At 31.1% G+C, this 19,816-nt stretch overlaps 1 long non-coding RNA gene across 1 annotated transcript; it reads right to left on the bottom strand.

The window, feature by feature from the left end:
• Nucleotides 1–1,771: 1,771 nt before the first annotated feature.
• Nucleotides 1,772–14,567, bottom strand: LOC124454448. Its single transcript, XR_006951455.1, has 3 exons — nt 14,557–14,567; nt 3,961–3,965; nt 1,772–1,972 (listed from the first exon to the last, which is right to left on the bottom strand). It is a non-coding gene; the product is annotated as an uncharacterized LOC124454448 (long non-coding RNA).
• Nucleotides 14,568–19,816: the final 5,249 nt, after the last annotated feature.

The following is a 19,816-nucleotide window of genomic DNA, read 5'->3' as shown; positions in this document are numbered from 1 at the left end:
GTTCATTGAGAGTTATTCGCCTTACCAAAATGGGACGGAAGAGCGAGACTTGTTGAATTTATTCAATATGGCCAGATGGTTACCAGTAGAATCAAATTTACCAATTTTTTAGTTCTTGTAAACTTATGCAGTAATGGCATCTGCATATATTGCAAACAGATGTAGCAATAATAGATTTGAATTAATTGCAGGTGAGGATCTAACGAGATTCAAGTCTAATCTTAGTAAAATGCATGGTTCGGTTCAGTGGGTTTTTTCTTATAGGTACTGAATCCCAGGAAGCTCGAGACAGGAGGTAAAAGAGGCATTTTTGTGACATATGATAAGAGGAGTCCAGCTTACCTAGTATATCACTGTGAAACCTCGAAAATAGAGCGAGTAAGGTAAAACTTTTGATGGAGTCGATAAATTTGTGATTGACAAAAGTAAAACGGATAATGAAATATGCCCATCACTTTGTACTATAAACCTGCTTCAATTCAGAGCAAGAAACTAAAAAATTGGAGTGAAATTTTTACGATTAAGTTGAGAATGCAGGAAGGTACCCATCTCAAGTCGAAAATAAGCCAGCCAGCATAGCATAACTGCTAACACCAGAAAGCGCTTAGTTGATTAATGTTATAGATTAAATAACGTAGCAAATTCTTATTCAGAGGCGGATCAACCGAATTAGTCTTGGTGATTACCATGAGTTATCAATTTTTACAAAGAGTTATCATCTTTCCAATAAGATAAGGTTCCAAGCTTTTGTAGTGTAAAGCAATATATTTGTAAAAACATCTATAGTTTCTATTGCGATCTAGCGGAAGTATCTTTCTGGAAGGCGTATCTTCTTAGAAATTGCTTCAGAAAAGTGAGGGGGCACGAACATCAAAGGTTTCGACATGAGTTGACCTTCTTTCAAGATATCTATACTGTGGTCGGCATATTCAGTTGACAAGGATGTTTATTTTGAGCAAGTTAAGGGTTATTTAAATAATAGGACCAAGAACGGATAAAAGTTCGTTTACAAATGAAATACAGTGTAAGCCATTGTATGGTCTCAAACGAAGCAGCAGAAACTGGAATGAAACATTAAATAATTTACTTCACCGGGAAAATATTAAGGCAATCACTCGCACACCCTTACGTATACTTTATGTTTGTAGATGGAGCCTTGTTGAAAGATTTAAATGGTTTTACTTTCTATTTGTGAAGCAGAGGGTAAATTTTATATAACAATTATGTTGCAATTTATGCATAGTGGATAAAAACAGAAGCGCAAAAATCAATGAAAATAACCAGGGACCGATGAAATTAACAATTTAAAGGACGCAACTTTTCACAAAAAGGTCTAAACACACATGGAGATCAAATACCATTTCAATAGAAGCGAAATACAGCGCGGCTTAATAAGCTTAAGTTATTCTGCAGGCAAAGACAACTTACGAAATATTTTACAAGAAGATAACAAGTAAACATTTAAATTGAGAAGTGATAGAAATGGTTTTCCAATGTCAGAAGAAGGATCACTGATATCCTCAAAGAATAGGAAATTGTTTTACGTTCTGCATGTAAAACAGAGTGTACAACTTTAGCTTGGGTGCAGTGATTTAAGCATAGTGGAAAAGAACATAGGCGCAAAAATCAAAGCACACCACCAAGGAGGAATAATATCAGCAAAGAACCCAGCTTTTAAAAAAAAGAACGTCTAAACACATAGAAATTAAAAACCATTCATTTGAAACAAAGTGCAGGTAGCGTGGAACAATGAACTTAATTAGTTGCCAACGAAGATAACTTAGTAAATATATTTACAAAGACAACAAGTAAAGTTAAATTAGATCATTTTCAACATTTTCTATGTAGCCAAAATGACACTGCCATATGTATAAGTGTAATGTAAGGTGTTTGCCAAGCCACGTCTTTATAATGAAATAAGGAAAGTGTAGTAAATTGTGTAATAATGTCACCCTATCATTGTGAACTTAATCTCATGATAGATTATTATCAACCAACCATGTAGCGGGTTTTATGTAAAATACCTGTATCAGCATGTGCTTACTTGTAGTTTTTGTAGTTTCTTGCAATGTAGAAGTTTTCATTGAATGTTATAAATAAACTTATCGGAAGTAACGCGAGTTTAGCCTCAAACAACAACTGCCACAAAATAAATCCACTAGCAAAGTGTGAAAGCATGGATATTTACCATATGTTTTAATAAAGGTATGTTAAACAGAGCTACAAAAGCTTTGCAAGAGTTCAGCAATATATATATGAAGTATGTAAGTGAGCAAAAGTTCCATATTCGTGATTGTCCAAATTTTGTAAGCTCTGTTAGTTCAACTCAGGGTGTCATTTTTGAGATGTTGCTATTTAGTCCTACAATAAAACATTTTCACTCTTTTAAAAACCTTTAATATTCTACAAAATTTCCCCAAGCATCCACCAGATAGCTACAAATCTTTTTTTACTAATCATCCCTCCATTAAGAATCGATAAAATCATCACCACGACTCTGTCAAGTAATTCTCTACTGAACTTGATGACATTATCAACTACATATTCCCGTAATCAGCATACGTTTACAATGTCTTGAGTTTCGTGAGAAGTTCTTTGGCATTTTCTGCACTCTTCACCCTAATTAAATAACTGACAGGCTTGGAATTATCGCCTTCTTTACCAAATACGGGTGAGCTTGGCACGCCCAGAAGCAACACACTGTGTTTCCCCGATCTCGACATGAGTGTAGATACATTAATGAAGACGTTAAGAATAAATTTACCCAAGGACGTATCATTACGTATTATCACCTGAATACAAACACAAGTAGTATTTACGGAGAAAATTTAAAACTGTCCAAAATTTGCGAATTTTTTTTCCGTTCATATCATGGATAGATTTTCCTATAATCCTTCATATATACTGAAAGCAGGTAATCGCTTTTCTGCGAGCTAAATTTTATAAAATTTTATAGGCTATGAGGAAAAATCCTAGTGATGGGAAATCATGTCAAAGAAATACACTAAAAACCTAATTCTAATCGAAGATGCGTTTCGTAAAATGTGTCGTGAAAATTTTGAAAGGTTATGTAGAAAATGCTGTATGTTTGACATTTTTATCCGATTGGCTCAAACATTAACGTTTTTTTTAAATTGCTTTCTGTAATTTCCTAGCTATTTTGGTTTTGTGGTAAAAACTGAATATGGATTTCTTTACTGTGATTTTGTTCCAGATTGTTGCTGGGATTCGGCTTAGCGCAATAAGGAATTTTTATTCCGAATAAATTGAGGCGCTAAGGCATGTTTTCTCGCCAAGACGTCTCTTTAAAAGTGCTGATTTCGTTTGGAAAGTCTCTTATTTTTCAAGCAATACCGTTTATTAATGACATAGCTAAACAATGAACCAAAGTCACAATTACTTTGGTCATGGAATAACAGGATTCCTTCCTGGCTGAAAAGATTTGCGATTATCTTTTGGATAAATCAAAATAAAACGTTATAGAACTGTAAGGCAAGAGCGAGTCGTTAAGCATCTCCTGAGCGTTCTCTCAACAAGTTACTGTCCCTACTAATTCCAATGGCACGAAGGCATGAAGTATAAAAACTATTGAAAAAGAAATAGTCGAAATTGTAACTGTCGTTATTAGCAAAATTAATCGAATAGTTACTATAAATAATTTTCGGTCATGTTATTAACTCAAGTAAAATAAAATAGCATCTTTCACCGTACACAATTAAGCTGAAATTTCAGCGGACTGATTAAACCGTTACTAAGTAAAGGAATTCAGGCTGCAAGCAGTTTGGCTATCCCAAAGTCAGTAATTACATTTTATAACGAAAAAATATGTGCAAGAAATGTTTTCAGAAAAGGCGTATATCCTAATAATCCCAACGAATCTTCATTCAAACATAACGTATAATAATGGATTTTCGTTTACCTGCAACAAAATCTTGGTTTTACTAGATAAAGTTACCTGACATACTCTATGGTATCTCAAGTTTTTACAGCAGGAATATATGATCTGTAAATTTTAGCTTCTTGATAGTATGGTAGGGTTATCCTAGCAGATTTTAACACATTGGAAACAGTTATAAAACACAACTAAATTTTGTTACTTTTTTGTAGTTGGTATTCTTACCGATCCAGGAAACTGGATATGAAAGAGGCAGAAATTTGCCTGAAGAAAATGATGAGTTAAATGTCTAACAACCTTTGTCACGTTACCGAGAATTAGACGTGTGAAAACATTTACCATCAAGCATATGTTCATCAAGTTTTAAATACGTAATGCGTACATGTGAGTGGAATTCAAATAATACTCACCGTACATAAAAATATTTGGAACATTTATAAAACCTTTATAAAAATATCTTTAGTGAAGTCCCACGGAGGTTTCCTTTTTGTAAAGGTAAAAAATGTAAATAAGATAATAAAATTATCCATTTCTTTACCAATTTTCTTTAGTGAAACTTTCTTCTTGTGCGCAATGTTTAGTCAAGACTTAATATTTGTCAAGAACTTTCATTATTATCCGTACGCTCTCCCTTAAATTACGTTTCATTTGTTTGTGCACTAAATACTTACATTCTTGCATCGTGTTCTCACGTGCTATTATCACCTGCTCACGTGCCTATAAAGACAAATGGTTTGACTAGCTTGAGTGCAAATTGATGGATAATGAATCCAGCTTTTACTGCAATTTATATACATAATACACAGGTGAGCTATTTATAACTTCACTGTCATTAAGTTTATCTTTAGTTAGGTGTTTACATTTCATCTACTATCAATATTATTTTACTTAAAATATTTATAATTTTTATTAAAAATATTTAAAGCACAAATCAAAGAACTTTTATCGTCATCACTTTTCACTCACAGTTAGATAATACCAACAATACATAGAGTGATTCATTTGCAGTTAAGTTTGTATTTTACCATAAAAATTGATCTGAGCTCAATCAACCAACTCAATTACCATATTTACGGGTATAAGAAAGTGCGGCGCTCTTCAAATATTTGTAACTTTAGATGCGACACATATTCGGGAGACATGCTTAATCGAGGTAGGTACTCTTTAAAACGAGCTTTCAACTGTGTATTGTGTGTTGTAACAACAACATTGAGCAAAATTTTCCATGCAAAAGAAATCATGCAAAATTTTCCATGCAAATTTCGTGCAAAAGAAATCATGTCACAGCAAAATAACATGTAATAAAATTGAATATTTAATTTAGTGATGTAGGTACGATAGTGTTAATCAAGCCCGTAAAATGACCACTGTTGTGTTTGATAGTTTCATCCGTGCCAGCAAATGTTTGTAACGATGGGAAACATCAAGGAAGAAAATTCAGAACATTCTTTACTCTATACAGGCATAGACGTTTTTCAAAAGCATTTTTAAATTCAATGAATGCAATCAAACTTACAGTAAAAAGACAGCCTTTAGACCATGACTTGGTGTGTTTTTGTCGGAGGTGTCCGCTTATGAGATGCTGTTGGATTATTACAAAATCATAAAAAAAGTTTAAATATGATTGTTTTAACAATGTTTTGAAATATGATTATATGCTTGATAACGACTGAAAAGTCTAACATCTGTACAGTGAAACGTTTGAGTCCATAGACTTTATCAAACAGCAAATTCACTATGTATATTGTCATTGTATGGACACAATGCTTAAAGTTTACATGACATGAAAAAATTTTCTTTGAGGAACATAAATGCGCAAACTTGGAGAAGAAACTATAGTGGTTCATGAAAAAAATGAAGGAGGCGAAAGAATTTACATGCATTAAAAAACAACATCTATTTATATACCATAATATGTCAATTAGTCGGGATAATTACTAATTTGACTGAAAATAGATCAAGTCATGCGCTTACAACAGTTTATAATGTTGTTAGTGAAGGTTGTTTTGGTATTCACCTCCGCTAAGGAAAGGTCGTAAATGTGTCTTCAAAGACAAGAGGTCTTGGCTTTTGAGAAGTGTCTAAGTTTCTCGACTGTATACGCCTTTTTCATACTGTATCAAACCTAAATATGGTTTTCAATTATTATATGTTATATTTATGAATATATCAAAATTTTTATTCAAGTTGTGTGTTTCTTAGTCAAATGATTTTCGACAGATGAGAGTAGAAATATTACATTAAAGACCAGCCGGTATAAAGACGGTGGAGGTATTAGGACAATAGAAGTAAAACATTAGTGATCGAACAGTATAAAGCTAGGACCATAGAGGTAGGACAATACAAGTAAAACGTTAGTGATTGTACAGTATAAAGCTAGGACCATGGACGTTAGGCTCATCTTTGCTCTCATTTCCCTCTGTTTTACGATTATCGTAAATTTTTCAAAATAATAGCTCATTTTCATTCAGTTAAATTTACTTTATCTCCTCGATAAAAAGCAACTTTTAAATTTATGTATAGTGATTATGATTATGTTAATTAAGGATTGTGCATGACTCTTCAATTAGAATATCATCAATAGGTAAATTGAAGACTTGTTAATAGTATTTTGTCTTTTAGTAACATCGGGCATCGCATAATAAAGCCTGTTTCAAACGTTGAATTTTGCATTTTTTCGAATACAATTTGGCGCTCGCGTTTTGCTCACAACTAAGTCTGGAACGCGATAAAGGAAAGGCGTCGTATAATATTATTGAAAGAATAACAATCAACGTTGAATAAGGGTTGCTGCATATTTTCAAAACAAAGTAGAAGTGCTTTTACAACAGAGATTTTTAAAATACGTTGCCTCAGACTAGTTAAAATATACAAGGCATATTCAATTTTTTATCTTCTTTGCTTAGCTTGGGATATAACATGACAATGCAAGTCTGTAATTGTTTACCGTGTTTAAATTTGAGCTTTGCGCCATATTAAAATATCTATTTTTACCATAGATGTAATAGTCATAGGTACGTACATATTATATGTGTGCGCGTTGGGCCATCATGATTATCCAATATGGAGGCGTCAACAGGGCAAAAGATATGTAGATTGTATTACAAAAATGAGGTTTTTCGCAGTTCTTGCCATTGTATTGTATCGAAATTTATCCAATCAAAGTTTATTTGAAAAAGGAACATACAGCGATTATTTTAAGCATGTATTTGAGTGAATTCAATAAAAACTCGCAAAATTATCCCCCGATAACAGTTTGTGTAAAATGGTCACTTGGTCAATTCCTGCATTTTATTGTCAGAAATATTGTACTTTGTTGACATCTAGCTTTTTGACTTGAATGGTGTATCATGCTCTTGAAACAGAAAATTCAGACAATTTTACTGGTTCATTTGTCTGCATCGATTTAACATGAGCTATTTGCTAATCAGTTCAATGAAGTTCAAATCAATAAATTGTAAATACGAGGAAACTGATTTTTCATACGAAATTGGTCGTACAGCTGTCGTAAAAATGCAATGGATAAAAGTCATATTACAAAGCACAGTTTAAATACAGATTGCCTTTAAAGTACCTGCATTGATTTTTTCTTTGCATGCATATTTAATCAGTTTGTATCAGTTTCCTTTTCTTTTGATGAAACAAAAGCAACACACACCTCTCAATAACGTCCATAGATTGCTTTGTGATGTTTTCTTCTGACGATGTAATTGTTTGGTTCCATAATCCGTTGGGGATGAATTAATTTCCAGGCATCCAATGCAGTTTTTTTTTGTCGCACCCTCCAAAATAAGACACTGTGTCACACTCAGTTAATGGATGGAATAATAGCTGGCTTAAAGATCTGTTAAAGCTAGGAAAGCTTGCTATGTCGTATACTAGGACATTTTTAAATTTTCCTTTCCGAGCCATAAATTATTTAAAGTTTGTCGATAACATTCTCCAGTGAATCTATATTGAATACAAGATAAGATATTCCGTAGAATATCAAATTTATTTGTTGTCTCAAGCTGTTTCGGGAAGTAGAAGAGAAAGTCGGTGGTAATGCATTTTTCAAATCTTCATAAAGGTATTGGCGGAAGCATTTTTTCGATAGTAGCTTTATAAACCACCTTGTGACATGAAGTACAAAGTATATAATTAAATCCACCTGTTTTTAAATGACTTGTCATGCTCTATGATATTGTCGTGTTGAACAAGCACTTTGATTAGTCTGCTTGTTGGCATGTTCATAGCTGCTCGATAAAGATAGTTGCATAGGTTGGTTTTTGTAGAAAGTCACTCTTTGAAGTATCTCTTACTTTGCTGGCAAAGTATGAACGCGAAACCAAAAAAACAGTCAATCTTTAACAAAGGAGTTTTGGCCTTATTTTTCAAATAGATTTCTTAGTGTGTTTGTTGTTCAGTTATGTTTCTGCATCAGATCTGTGATTGCATGGTTTGAAGAAAAGTCAATGGATCGATTGACATTTCAATGTCCACAGAAAAGGCCATTAGCAACGAATTCTTTGTAACAAATAGTTTACATTGCTACATGACAACATATTTTATTAAAATGACCTCTGTCAACTAGTGAAAGTTTAACTCTGTAATACATTAAAACTATTCGTTTGAGCAATAACAAAATTATAATGAAATTTCTTACTTTGCAGAGATCCATACAATGTAAATATAGTCAATTGGAAATTTACAAAACAGCTTTTCAGCTGCAAGAAGAAAAAACTAATTTATTCTCCCACACAAACAATTCTTAAAATTTAAATATTAAAGCAGCAGGTAAAGCGTTTCTATTATGCTGCGTAAATGCAAGAAAAATATTAGAAAGCATCAAGCATAGAGAACTTTCTAAAGTATTTTTGGATCGATGTTAAAGCATAAAAGATGAATAAATTGGGTTCATTGCTACCTGACGAAGCAAAATTTATTAGAAACATGATGAATAAAGTACAATCTCTAAAAAGGCGTGTTAGAGCCACATCTACGTCCTATGACTTCTCTAACTGGCTTCTCAAACCTAAAAATTCACAACTCTTGTTGACGTTGCGTGACTCAAAGAAGAGTATGAACAACTTAACTGTAATATTATATGCGTGTCTTCGTGAGAATTACAATGCAAATTTAAAGCATGCCAATATAATTACGTCAATGGATTTAAGCTGTAGAATAATTTAAACATTAAAAAGAATTTTTTTAGGAGGTGTTTATATTTTTTTGCAACCAGTATTAAATATTCCCTGTCACACAATCCGATTTAAAAGCAACGTAACAAAACAAACATTTCTTTGCAGATTTTTATTCAGAAAGCGTTTTTTCTTGTAGAAACTGAATATATTTGAGAGAACGTTTTTGCATTCAATGACAATGTAATATTTTTACAAACGAATTGTAGAAAAATCATTATTATTTTCAGAAAAATTGTTCAAAAGTATAGTCTAATGATGTACATTTATACATATTGTACAAGTAATGGGCCCAAACAACTTATATTTGACATTATGTTAATAAGACACAAACATACGTAGTACGCCAAAATTTATGATAGAAAAAATAAAAAAGTATGTGCAGAAACTTTGCTTTTATACATTCGGTGAAAACGAAAAAACACTTACCTGTATGAGGATTGTAACTTATGAAAATGTAAGTTCTAAATCTTCTCTGAAAATGTCTAGGGGGGGGGGTCGCAACCATTAATTATATTTTTTTCACCTTATTTTCCGCATCTTGAGAGAGGAAAGGGAAGTAATACGTTGAAATGAACTAAATTTGTTAATAACATTAGAAATTAAAATCATGTGAAATGTGACGTATAGAGATAATTACCTAAGAAATTAACTTTGTTTGAATATGATGTACTTTAAAAAGTTTTATGTTAGGTTAAGTAAAATGGGGGTAAATCATATTATAATGAGCTATAAAATTAAACAAAAGTTGCTTATAGACAATACTTCTTTTTTGCTTTATAGTATTTTATCTATGATCGAAAATTAACATCTGCAGTGCACATTTTTCTTTTAGTTTATAGAGACACTTGAAATAGTTCACCAATTTGAATAACGTCAAAATAAACATATTTTTCCCGGGGTGTTGTTATAAGAATTAAAATAATTTGGTCTGTTATTTTCAATGTAAATGGTATTTCTTCGAATTGTTGAAACAATATTTTTGTTGGATATTTTTTCTTACACTAAATTTCTGCAATTATGGCTCTTTATGTGAAATATAGTTAAAAGTCATCAAAATTTGTGTCCCTGTCACGTATATAGTTCATGTATAAAGATAATCACCTAAGAAACTAGCGTTGTTTGAATTTGATATACTTTTGAAAGTTTCATGTTAGGTTAAGTAAAAAAGGGTAAAACATATTATAATGAACTATAAAATTGAACAAAAGATGCTTATAGACAATCCTCCTTTTCTGGCTTTATAGTATCTTATCTATGAGCGGAAACTAACATCTGCAGTGCACATTTTTCTTTTAGTTTATAGAGACACTTGAAATAGTTGACAAATTTGAATAACGTCAAAATAAACATTTTTTTCCTGGGGTGTTGTTATAAGGAAATAAAATAATTTGGTCTGTTATTTTTAATGTAAATGGTATTTCTTCGAATTGTTGAAACAATATTTTTGTTGCTTATTTTTTCTGACACTAAATTTCTGCAATTATGGCTCTTTATCCAAAATATAATTAAAAATCATCAAAATTTGTGTCACCGTCCACAGAAAAGTACTTGTCTTGTGTTGATATTAATATTCATAAAGCCAATATTACTAGCACTTTAGAACAAGACAGTTTCTATTTCAGTTATTTTTTTTCTAAGCTGCTGTTTGAGAAGAATAGAAAACAATTCGTCAGAATTCAAAAGAGAAATTTCATTGATAGCCAAATTGCCTCTTCAATGGTAAGTAATGAAAACATAAAGAAAACCTAAAATTCAGAGCCTATCACATAATTTAAGAACAATAGCTCATATGGATTAAACTTCCTTATCAAGACCATACATTTCATTTATCATAGTCATGTTTATACGTAATTCAACAGATAATCTAATACAATCTTTATCTTTTAAAATACTTAAAGCATTATGAAACATTTTTATATGTTTGTTTTTTTTGAACATTTTCTGTAGTTAAGAGTAGCGCAGCCATGCATCATGTATACATGGTTGCCATTTGGTAATTTGACTAATTTAAAATTCCTAAAAGAACTTTTACTCTTTCGCAAATCTTTTTATCATTTTATATTTATCCTTATGATGAAAACAAAAACGAATTGATTGATCACATCCAATGATAAAGTTCTACTAATTGATATTTATGAATGTCTGGAAATGTATTATATCATATTTCCATTGATACGCCAGAGAAAATAGTAGCTACATCAAAAATACTTAAACAACCATCATTAAGTATTTTTGTTCTGAATACAGAAAACAAAAAAATAATTTCCAACTATCATAGACATTTAAGAATATTAGAATATTTGCAAAGTGTTTTGCGTTTTTACATGAAAATGATAGTAAACTAAAATTTGAAGGCATGTGTGATAAAGAATATTTGATTGGACATCAAAACTAAGATTTATGATTGAGGGAAATGATAAAGAACAAGAGGTACACAATTCAACAAATTGAAATGGGGCAAATCGTCATCAAACTTCAATACAGAAGTCATTTTAAAAAGCAAGGAATGCATGCAAAATAAATTATACATTTTTCGTCTCTTGTTTCTTCTGCTACAATTATTCAATATTGCAAGAATATTTTTAACAGATGGAAAACGCCTTTTAATTGTCTGTAACAAAATTTTTGAAGAATTAAAACTTTTTGATACTTCAAAGTTGAATTCCTCTATTTAGTTCTTTAGACTTTTTTACATTAGCAATTCTGTCGAAATGCTCATCAATTTCATTTAATTCAGAACTTATTTAATTATGAGAGTCGAACTTCTCTATACGGCTGACAGATGTTGTAAACAGAATATCATGTATATCATTAAAAATGTAAGTCAAAAATTGTGCTCTGAAAATGTTTAGAGGGAATGGGGGTCTGCAACCATTAATGTGTCTTTTTTGTCCTTCTTTCCTGCATTTTTGAGAGAGGAAAGAGAATGATTACATTGAAATAAACTAAATTTAATAAAAACATTAGAGATTAAAATCATGTGAAATGGGATGTATAAAGATAATCACCTAAGAAACTAGCCTTGTTTGAATTTGATATACTTTAGAAAGTTTCATGTTAGGTTAAGTAAAAAGTGGGTAAAACATATTATAATGAACTATAAAAATTGAACAAAAGATGCTTATAGACAATCCTCCTTTTCTGGCTTTATAGTATCTTATCTATGAGCGGAAACTAACATCTGCAGTGCACATTTTTCTTTTAGCTTATAGAGACACTTGAAATAAATGACCAATTTGAATAACGTCATCATAAACATATTTTTCCCGGGATGTAGTTATAAGGAATTGAAATAACTCGGTCTGTTATTTTCAATGTAAATGATATTTCTTCGAATTGTTGAAACAATATTTTTGTTGCATATTTTTTCTTACACTAAATTTCGCAATTATGGCTCTTTATCCCAAAATAGATGAAAAATCATCAAAATTTGTGTCCCCGTCCACAGAAAAGTACTTGTCTTGTGTTAATGTCAAAATTCAAAATGCCAATATTACTAGCACTTTAGGACAAGACAATTTGTGCTTCAGTTGTATTTTTTCCAAACTGCTGTTTGAGAAGAATAGAAAACAACTCGTCAGAATTCAAAAGAGAAATTTTATTCATAGCCAAATTGCCTCTTCAATGGTAAGCAAAGAAAACATAAAGAAATCCTAAAATTCAGAGCCTATCACATAATGCAAAAATAATAGCTCTTATGGATTTAACTTCCTTATCAAGACCATACATTTCATTTATCATAGTCATGCTTATACGTAATCCAACAGATAATCTAACACAATCTTTATCTTATAAAATACTTAAAGCATTATGAAACATTTTTGTATGTTTTTTTAAGCATTTTCTGTAGTTTAGAGTAGCGCAGCTAATCATTATATATACATAGCTGCCATTTGGTAATTTGACTAGTCTATAATTTTTTAAAAATAATTTACCGTTTCGCATATCTTTTTATCATTTTATGTTTATCCTTATGATAGAAACAAAAACGAATCACAACTAAAGATAAAGTTCTACTTATTTATATTTATGGATGTCTGCAAATATATTATATCATATTTCCAATGATACGCCAGAGAAAATAGTAGCTACATCAGAAATATTTGAAGAAACCATCATTAAGTATTTTTTTCTAAATAGAGATAACAAAAAAATGTTTTTAGCTATCATAGACATTTAAGAATAATAGAATATTTGCAAAGTGTTTTGCGTTTTTAGATGAGAATGATAGTGAACTAAAACTTCAATGCATGTGTGATAAAGAATATTTGATTGGACATTAAATCTAAGCTTTAGGATTGAGGGAAATAATAAAGAAAGAGAGTTACATAATTCAACAAGTTGAATGGGGCAAATCATCATCAAACATCAATACAGAAGTCATTTTAAAAAGCAAGGAATGCATGTAAAACAAATGATACATTTTTCGCCTCTTGTGTCTTTTGCTACAATTATTCAATATTACAAGAACACTTTTGACAAATGGCAAATGCCTTTTAATTGTCTAAAACAAAATATTTGAAGAAGTAAGAATTTTTTAGTTCTGCAAAGTTGCATTCCTCTATTTAGCTTTTTAGATTTTCTTTACTTTAGCAGTTCTGTCAAAATACTTATAAATTTCATTCAATTTAGAATTTATATAATTATGAGAGTCAAACTTCTTTATACGACTGACAGATGTTGTAAAGCAGAATATCATGTATTGTTTAACGGCCTCCATTTCTGTAACTAGACGACATGTAGTTACAGAGAGGCCAGCGAGTCTGTTAAACATTGCGCAACAGATTATTTGGCATTTGATTTTGCTTGCTTAGTTAAGCAATACGTCTCTCCCTCTTATCTGGTAAACTGAGTTAACATGAGCAAATTTGAAATCAACACAATTTAAATTTTTTTCTAAACCGCTCTTGGTGAATTTCATATATTGCATCATCTCCTTATAGTGGACATTAAAATGTTTTATTTCTTTCTATGCTTTCGTTTCTTAGAAACCTTACATCTATTTATTCAAAACACGTTCTAGGCGGGTGAACTCTACTTATATGAATTGTTGTAAACATGAGCCTTTATAATGAACAATTTGTCTAATCTATTGCAATAATATCCAATCATCATAAATTATCTGAAAGCAAACGTGAAAATACTTTTTGGAGAAGGAAATTAAAATGTTACATAATTATAGAAATCATTATTTTATTTATTCATCCCCCACAAAGTTAAAAACGAACTCATTACATTGATGATAAACATTTCATAAAAAAAGTAAATGTTTTACTACGAAAGCTTTAAAGAAATTAATAATCGTCCAATTTTTAACAAATAGAAAATAAAGATGATATCAAGCTCAACAAAAGCGTTTCTTGGGACTCTCATAATCCTGTCTATTAGTGTACAAATAGTAAATGGTAATGACGACATATCAATCTGCAAGAAAAGCTTAGAGACACTAAAAGATAACGTGAAAGAATGGATGGAAACTTGCGTTGATAAAAATGGCAATGACGATAACGCAACTGCATGCAAGAAAGTAAAACAATACAACAAAGAAATGATGCAAATACAAACAGAAATGTGTTTTTACAAAGGTATAATCTTTAGATTTGACAAATTTTCATAGTTTCTTGTTCATAGCACCAAAAACAGTATTCAACAAAAATAGGTAGAAGTTGTGCAGCCAATCTAATTTCAGTGATTAGTAATATTTCTACAGTTAATAATTCATTCTAAAAATAGTTATTCTGGTCTTTCACAAAATATTATGATCGTAAATTCTATAAAAATTTGCATTTTTTAAATCCACTTTCATCGTTGTTATTTATAGTTTTTTTATTATTTATTTAGATGTTTATCCAAAGCCATATTTGATTATTATGAGCTTTGATAAAATATACTCTGTTGATTCTATTACTGGAGATATTCATGTCAGCTCTATTAATGGCTCCAGTAAGAAAAAATCTGACTATGCGTCAAGATATAATGACATAGAAATTGATGTAGTTGAAAACGTGCTTTACTACATTGATGACAAAGACATCAAACGGGGAAATCTTGATTTGACTAGAAACGAAATTTTTGCGAAAAATGTTTCTGTTCATGATATTACAGTTGACTGGATTGGTCGTCGTATCTTTTACATTGACTCCACCAACATTATCTACCAAATTTATTTGAAAAATAAAACTACAAGTGTTATGAGGCTTCAACCAGGCTTACAATTTTCCAGCATTGCATTTGACTCAAAACATGGGTAAGGCGATATTGAAATTCTTTTTATTTACTTGTAAGCGTAAAGTTAATAAACTATGTCAATCTATTGGAGGGTTTTCTTACGTAAGGTAAGAGTTTTTGTTTTTAGAGACGGTGTTTTAATTTAATAGAAAAGTTGAATTTTATAAGTCCGTATTATGGTTTGTTATTTAAAGGTTTAATAATAGAAAAAATATCGATTTTCCGGGGAAATCAAAACTTGCTTTTTCCCAAGGGAGCGAATATTAAGTATTTTGTTGGCTATAAAGAAACAAACGTCATATAGTTCGACCGATTTTTATTAAAATCAACGTCTTTCGGAGATATTTGGCCAGCAAAATTTTATTGTGTGACTATAAGGCATTTCAAACCAACTGCAATAATGAACACGCTTCGTGTGATTATTCAGCACACATGCAGTAGAAAATAACATGCAGATCCTGAAATTTTAAAAATCGACAGCGATATTTATGTTGAGCAACCAAAGAGCTTTAAGAAAAAAGGTAACAACGGAGGGATCAATGTTTATATATGATGAAGTCATTAAATGAAATAAAACAGAGCGGTAGAAACTAAAATAAAATATTAAATAATTACTTTGAACATAAAACTTTAGTCAAATACTCACAGAACCTTGGCTTTCCACAACCTACAAAAAAGTAGTACAACTTCACTGTGCAACTTAGTGTTATACATTTAATTCCATTAATGGCTTCGGCTAGCCACCTAAGAGGGCTTTTCTTTGTCAGAAAAAGCAATTTGCTTGACGCCTCCATGGTAATTATATGCTTAATAAGATATGCCCTACACTAAAGATTTCAACAAATTGGGAGCATTGTTTGTTGCTATACTGTGCTCTTTTGTATACTACAGCATTACTCATTCAAACAATAATCGCAAACAATACCAATCATTATAGAAGTTATGTGAATAAAAATAACATATTACATTTATTATTATATTCTGAACCACATGCAATGTTTGATTACTTCATATATTTTAGTTCGGTTTTTAAAAGGGAGATTTCAAATGATAAAGGCGATCTTTTTCTGTTAGTTACAATAGCTTTATGTTGCTATATTATCAAATTTTATGAATATGTTCCATTAAACCGTCTATATATGAAGGTAGTTCTGAATACTTTGACAACATCTTTGTCTAAATTAAAAAAATCTATCTTTCCTTTTATGCATATATTAGCCTGTTTATTGTTTATGTATTTCAGTACGTATAGAGAAAACTAGTGTACAAAACAAATATTTTTATTAAGGTATCTATTCTTGGCGGAAAGTACAGAAGTTTTCTTATGGTTATGGAGCATGGCTGCAAATAAACATGATATTTTTTCAGTTTCACTTCAGTCAATAGCACATGATTTAACGCTTGACATGGCTAAAGAGAAGATTTATTGGCGAGATTCAAACGGAAATATTTTTTCTTATGTTTACTTCTCCCAAAATGTAAATGATTTTGGAACTTCACGAGGTCCCATGGCAGTATTTGGGGATTTTATTTATATCATGACTAGTGTTGGACGAAGTGTCGTTAGTGTCCATAACACAACAGATCAACGTACGAGACGTAAATTTTTTCTTCCTGTAAACAACGCTTATCTCGATTTGGCTGTAGCTAAATACAGTATCACTCCTGACTCAAACGGTAGTTAAATATTTACCTATTTGACATAATAATCTTAGACTTGAAAAAACTCCCTCGCTAATGTTCATAAAATAGAAAGACGTTAAAAAGTTAAAAGTTACATTGCCTTAGTAAACGGTTGTTCTTCCTTCCAAAATTATAGAAAATTTGATGAACATTATGTTCAAAGTGCAAAGTGTCTAATTTGGACATTTTTGCCGTTTGTCTATTCTTATCAAACTTCTTGGGTGTTAAATTTAAGTCTTTATTGTTTCTTACATTATTTAAACAATCACCTGGGCTTAAATTTGTCTTAAATAAAAAAAAAAAATCATGAAAATAGATTGTAAGACAAAAACGTCCAAATTGAGCATGTTGTGCAGTGAGCTTAATATTTATCAAATTTCTTAAAATTTCAGTATATTGCAAAACAGAGATTAAACTTTTACATCTTTGGAATAAACTAGATTTGAAACTTTTCATTTTCTTTGTGCATGCTGTTCAAATTGAGGCGATTACGAAGTACTCTTATGGTTTTCGAGATTAATTTTTTATTCATTTTACTTTAAATAAACAAGGCAAAGCCATGCCAAAATACATGAGCTTTGACACATTTTGTAAGAACTACTGATGAAGTGATAATTTTCTGAACATTTTTCAATTATCTAACTTCTTTAGTATATCCATTATAGTGTCCCAAACAGCCAGCAAATTTGTTCATACTCTGTAAATTTTCAACATTTATTTAATAGTTTTGTTTTTACGAAATGCGCGAACACCAAAAATACAAACATTGCATAACAAACTTGCTTGCTGGGTACGTCATAATTGATACTGAGTGACAAATTGTGCTCTTTGAGGAAGAATATGTTCTGTTTAAAATCCCTGGTTGATTTTATCTTTAATTTTATTGATCGATATAGCGACAAGCACTTTTCAATTTCCTTTGTGTGGACCCAACACATACTATCGTAAAATTAATGGAACATTGAACTGCACGTGTATGGAAGGATACTCAGGAGAATGTAACTCGTGCCAAGGTATGGATTTATTATTGTCTTTATAAAGATTTTTTATCAAGGATCATGAATAAAGAGCATCTCTGTGCAGTTTTAAACTTTGTTTTTGTTGAGAATCCTTAGCTGTTCTCTGTGCTGTTGCTTCTGTGCATGGAATTTGCTGCATCTACATTTTACATGTAACCACAAAAATAAGGCTCACAGCCACACATACAAGCTCATCATTATCAATACCATCAAGCAGGAAATCAGTAAAAAATTTATGAAAAGCTTCATTAGACCCTTTGCACATGACGTCACAGCTGATGTTGAGCTTCTTCTGGGGGTCAAGGTTATAAATAAGTAATAGGAAGTAAAACTTTCGGTCATTAGAATAAACTTGAATATTTCGGGGTTGAGACTTCTATGTTTTGCAATATCTCTTTATTTTCTTTTTTTATCAGTTATGAACTCTGTTAGACTTCGGGGACCAGAAAGTTCTATTGGTAGAGGTCGTGTGGAAGTATTTTACAATGGAGAATGGGGAACAATTTGTGATGATGGCTGGGATATAAACGATGCTAAAGTTGTTTGTCGACAACTCGGTTATGACTATGCTGTCAGGGCTTTACTAGGAGGTAATGTTCCACATGGAAGTGGAAGAATATGGTTAGACGAAGTTCGTTGTGTAGGAAATGAAAGTGATATTTCGAGTTGTTCACATAGAGAATGGGGATCACATAATTGTAGACATAAGGAAGATGCTGGTGTACAATGTTCAGGTTTGTATGTACATTATTTACCTTTTGTACAAAGATGATAAACTGAATTATTTGGGTGATCCCCAAAGAATAATTTGAACATTTAGTATGATTTTATAATACTGACACATATATTGACAAATGCCTTAAGTATAAACACAGCTTCGGACGTAAATTAACCAAATAAACACAACTCGTTCCACGAGTACATAATTAAACATAACCAATTTTATGATTGCCATAGAAAGATTCGATAATCCTAGAGAAAAATGGCAGCCCATTGACCAAATTTTCCGTGGAGGAATGTGATAATCCTTATATTATCAGTTTGGTTACGATTTTTACATTAATTTTGTCTTTTTAAAGCTGCAGGCTGTAGCTTATGAAGCTCCATTAAAATTTTTTTGCATATTAAAAAGGAGCATCTCCAAATTTAGACTACCGTGTAACTTTATGTCTTGTAATGGCGTGCTGTCTATCTGAAGAATTCATTTTTAAATTCGTTTTTTACAAACCGTTAAGGCTTAGCATAAGCTATGCCTAGAGAGCACCAGAAACTTATTTCTGAATAATTAAAAAGACGGTTATTTTAAAAATACGATAAAGATTCCCACGTTGTAAACGAAGAGACTATGTGACCAATTTACTGTTTATTTTTTGCTTGTTTCAACAAGTTATGGGGTAGTGTTGCCATATGGCAATAAAATCAAATGATTGAATGGAACACCAATGGGGAAAGTTTGCAAGTTAAAGGGTTAAGAAGTTATTTATATTACAAAAAGAAATGAGGACTGATCTAAATAAAAGTTTTTTCGATTTATAAAAGTCAAATAGTGTGTTTAACAGTCCAAAACGTCTTTATATGGTATTTATGTTAAGCTTTTTTATCAATATTTTGTTACTAATTCAAAATCATTAATTTTGCAAAAGAATATTTTACAATGACATCGAACATAACAGGATACTTTATATGTATACATGTAATTAGAATAATTCGGAGTTGAGACTTCTATGTTTTGCAATATCTCTTTATTTTCTTTTCTTATCAGTTATCCACTCTGTTAGACTTCGAGGACCAGAAAGTTCTATTGGTAG

Source organism: Xenia sp. Carnegie-2017, unplaced genomic scaffold, assembly GCF_021976095.1.
Source record: "Xenia sp. Carnegie-2017 unplaced genomic scaffold, XeniaSp_v1 HiC_scaffold_3, whole genome shotgun sequence".
NCBI lineage: Eukaryota > Metazoa > Cnidaria > Anthozoa > Malacalcyonacea > Xeniidae > Xenia > Xenia sp. Carnegie-2017.
The sequence above is the reverse complement of the archived record's forward strand: the minus strand, read 5'-3'. Positions and strand labels throughout refer to the sequence as shown.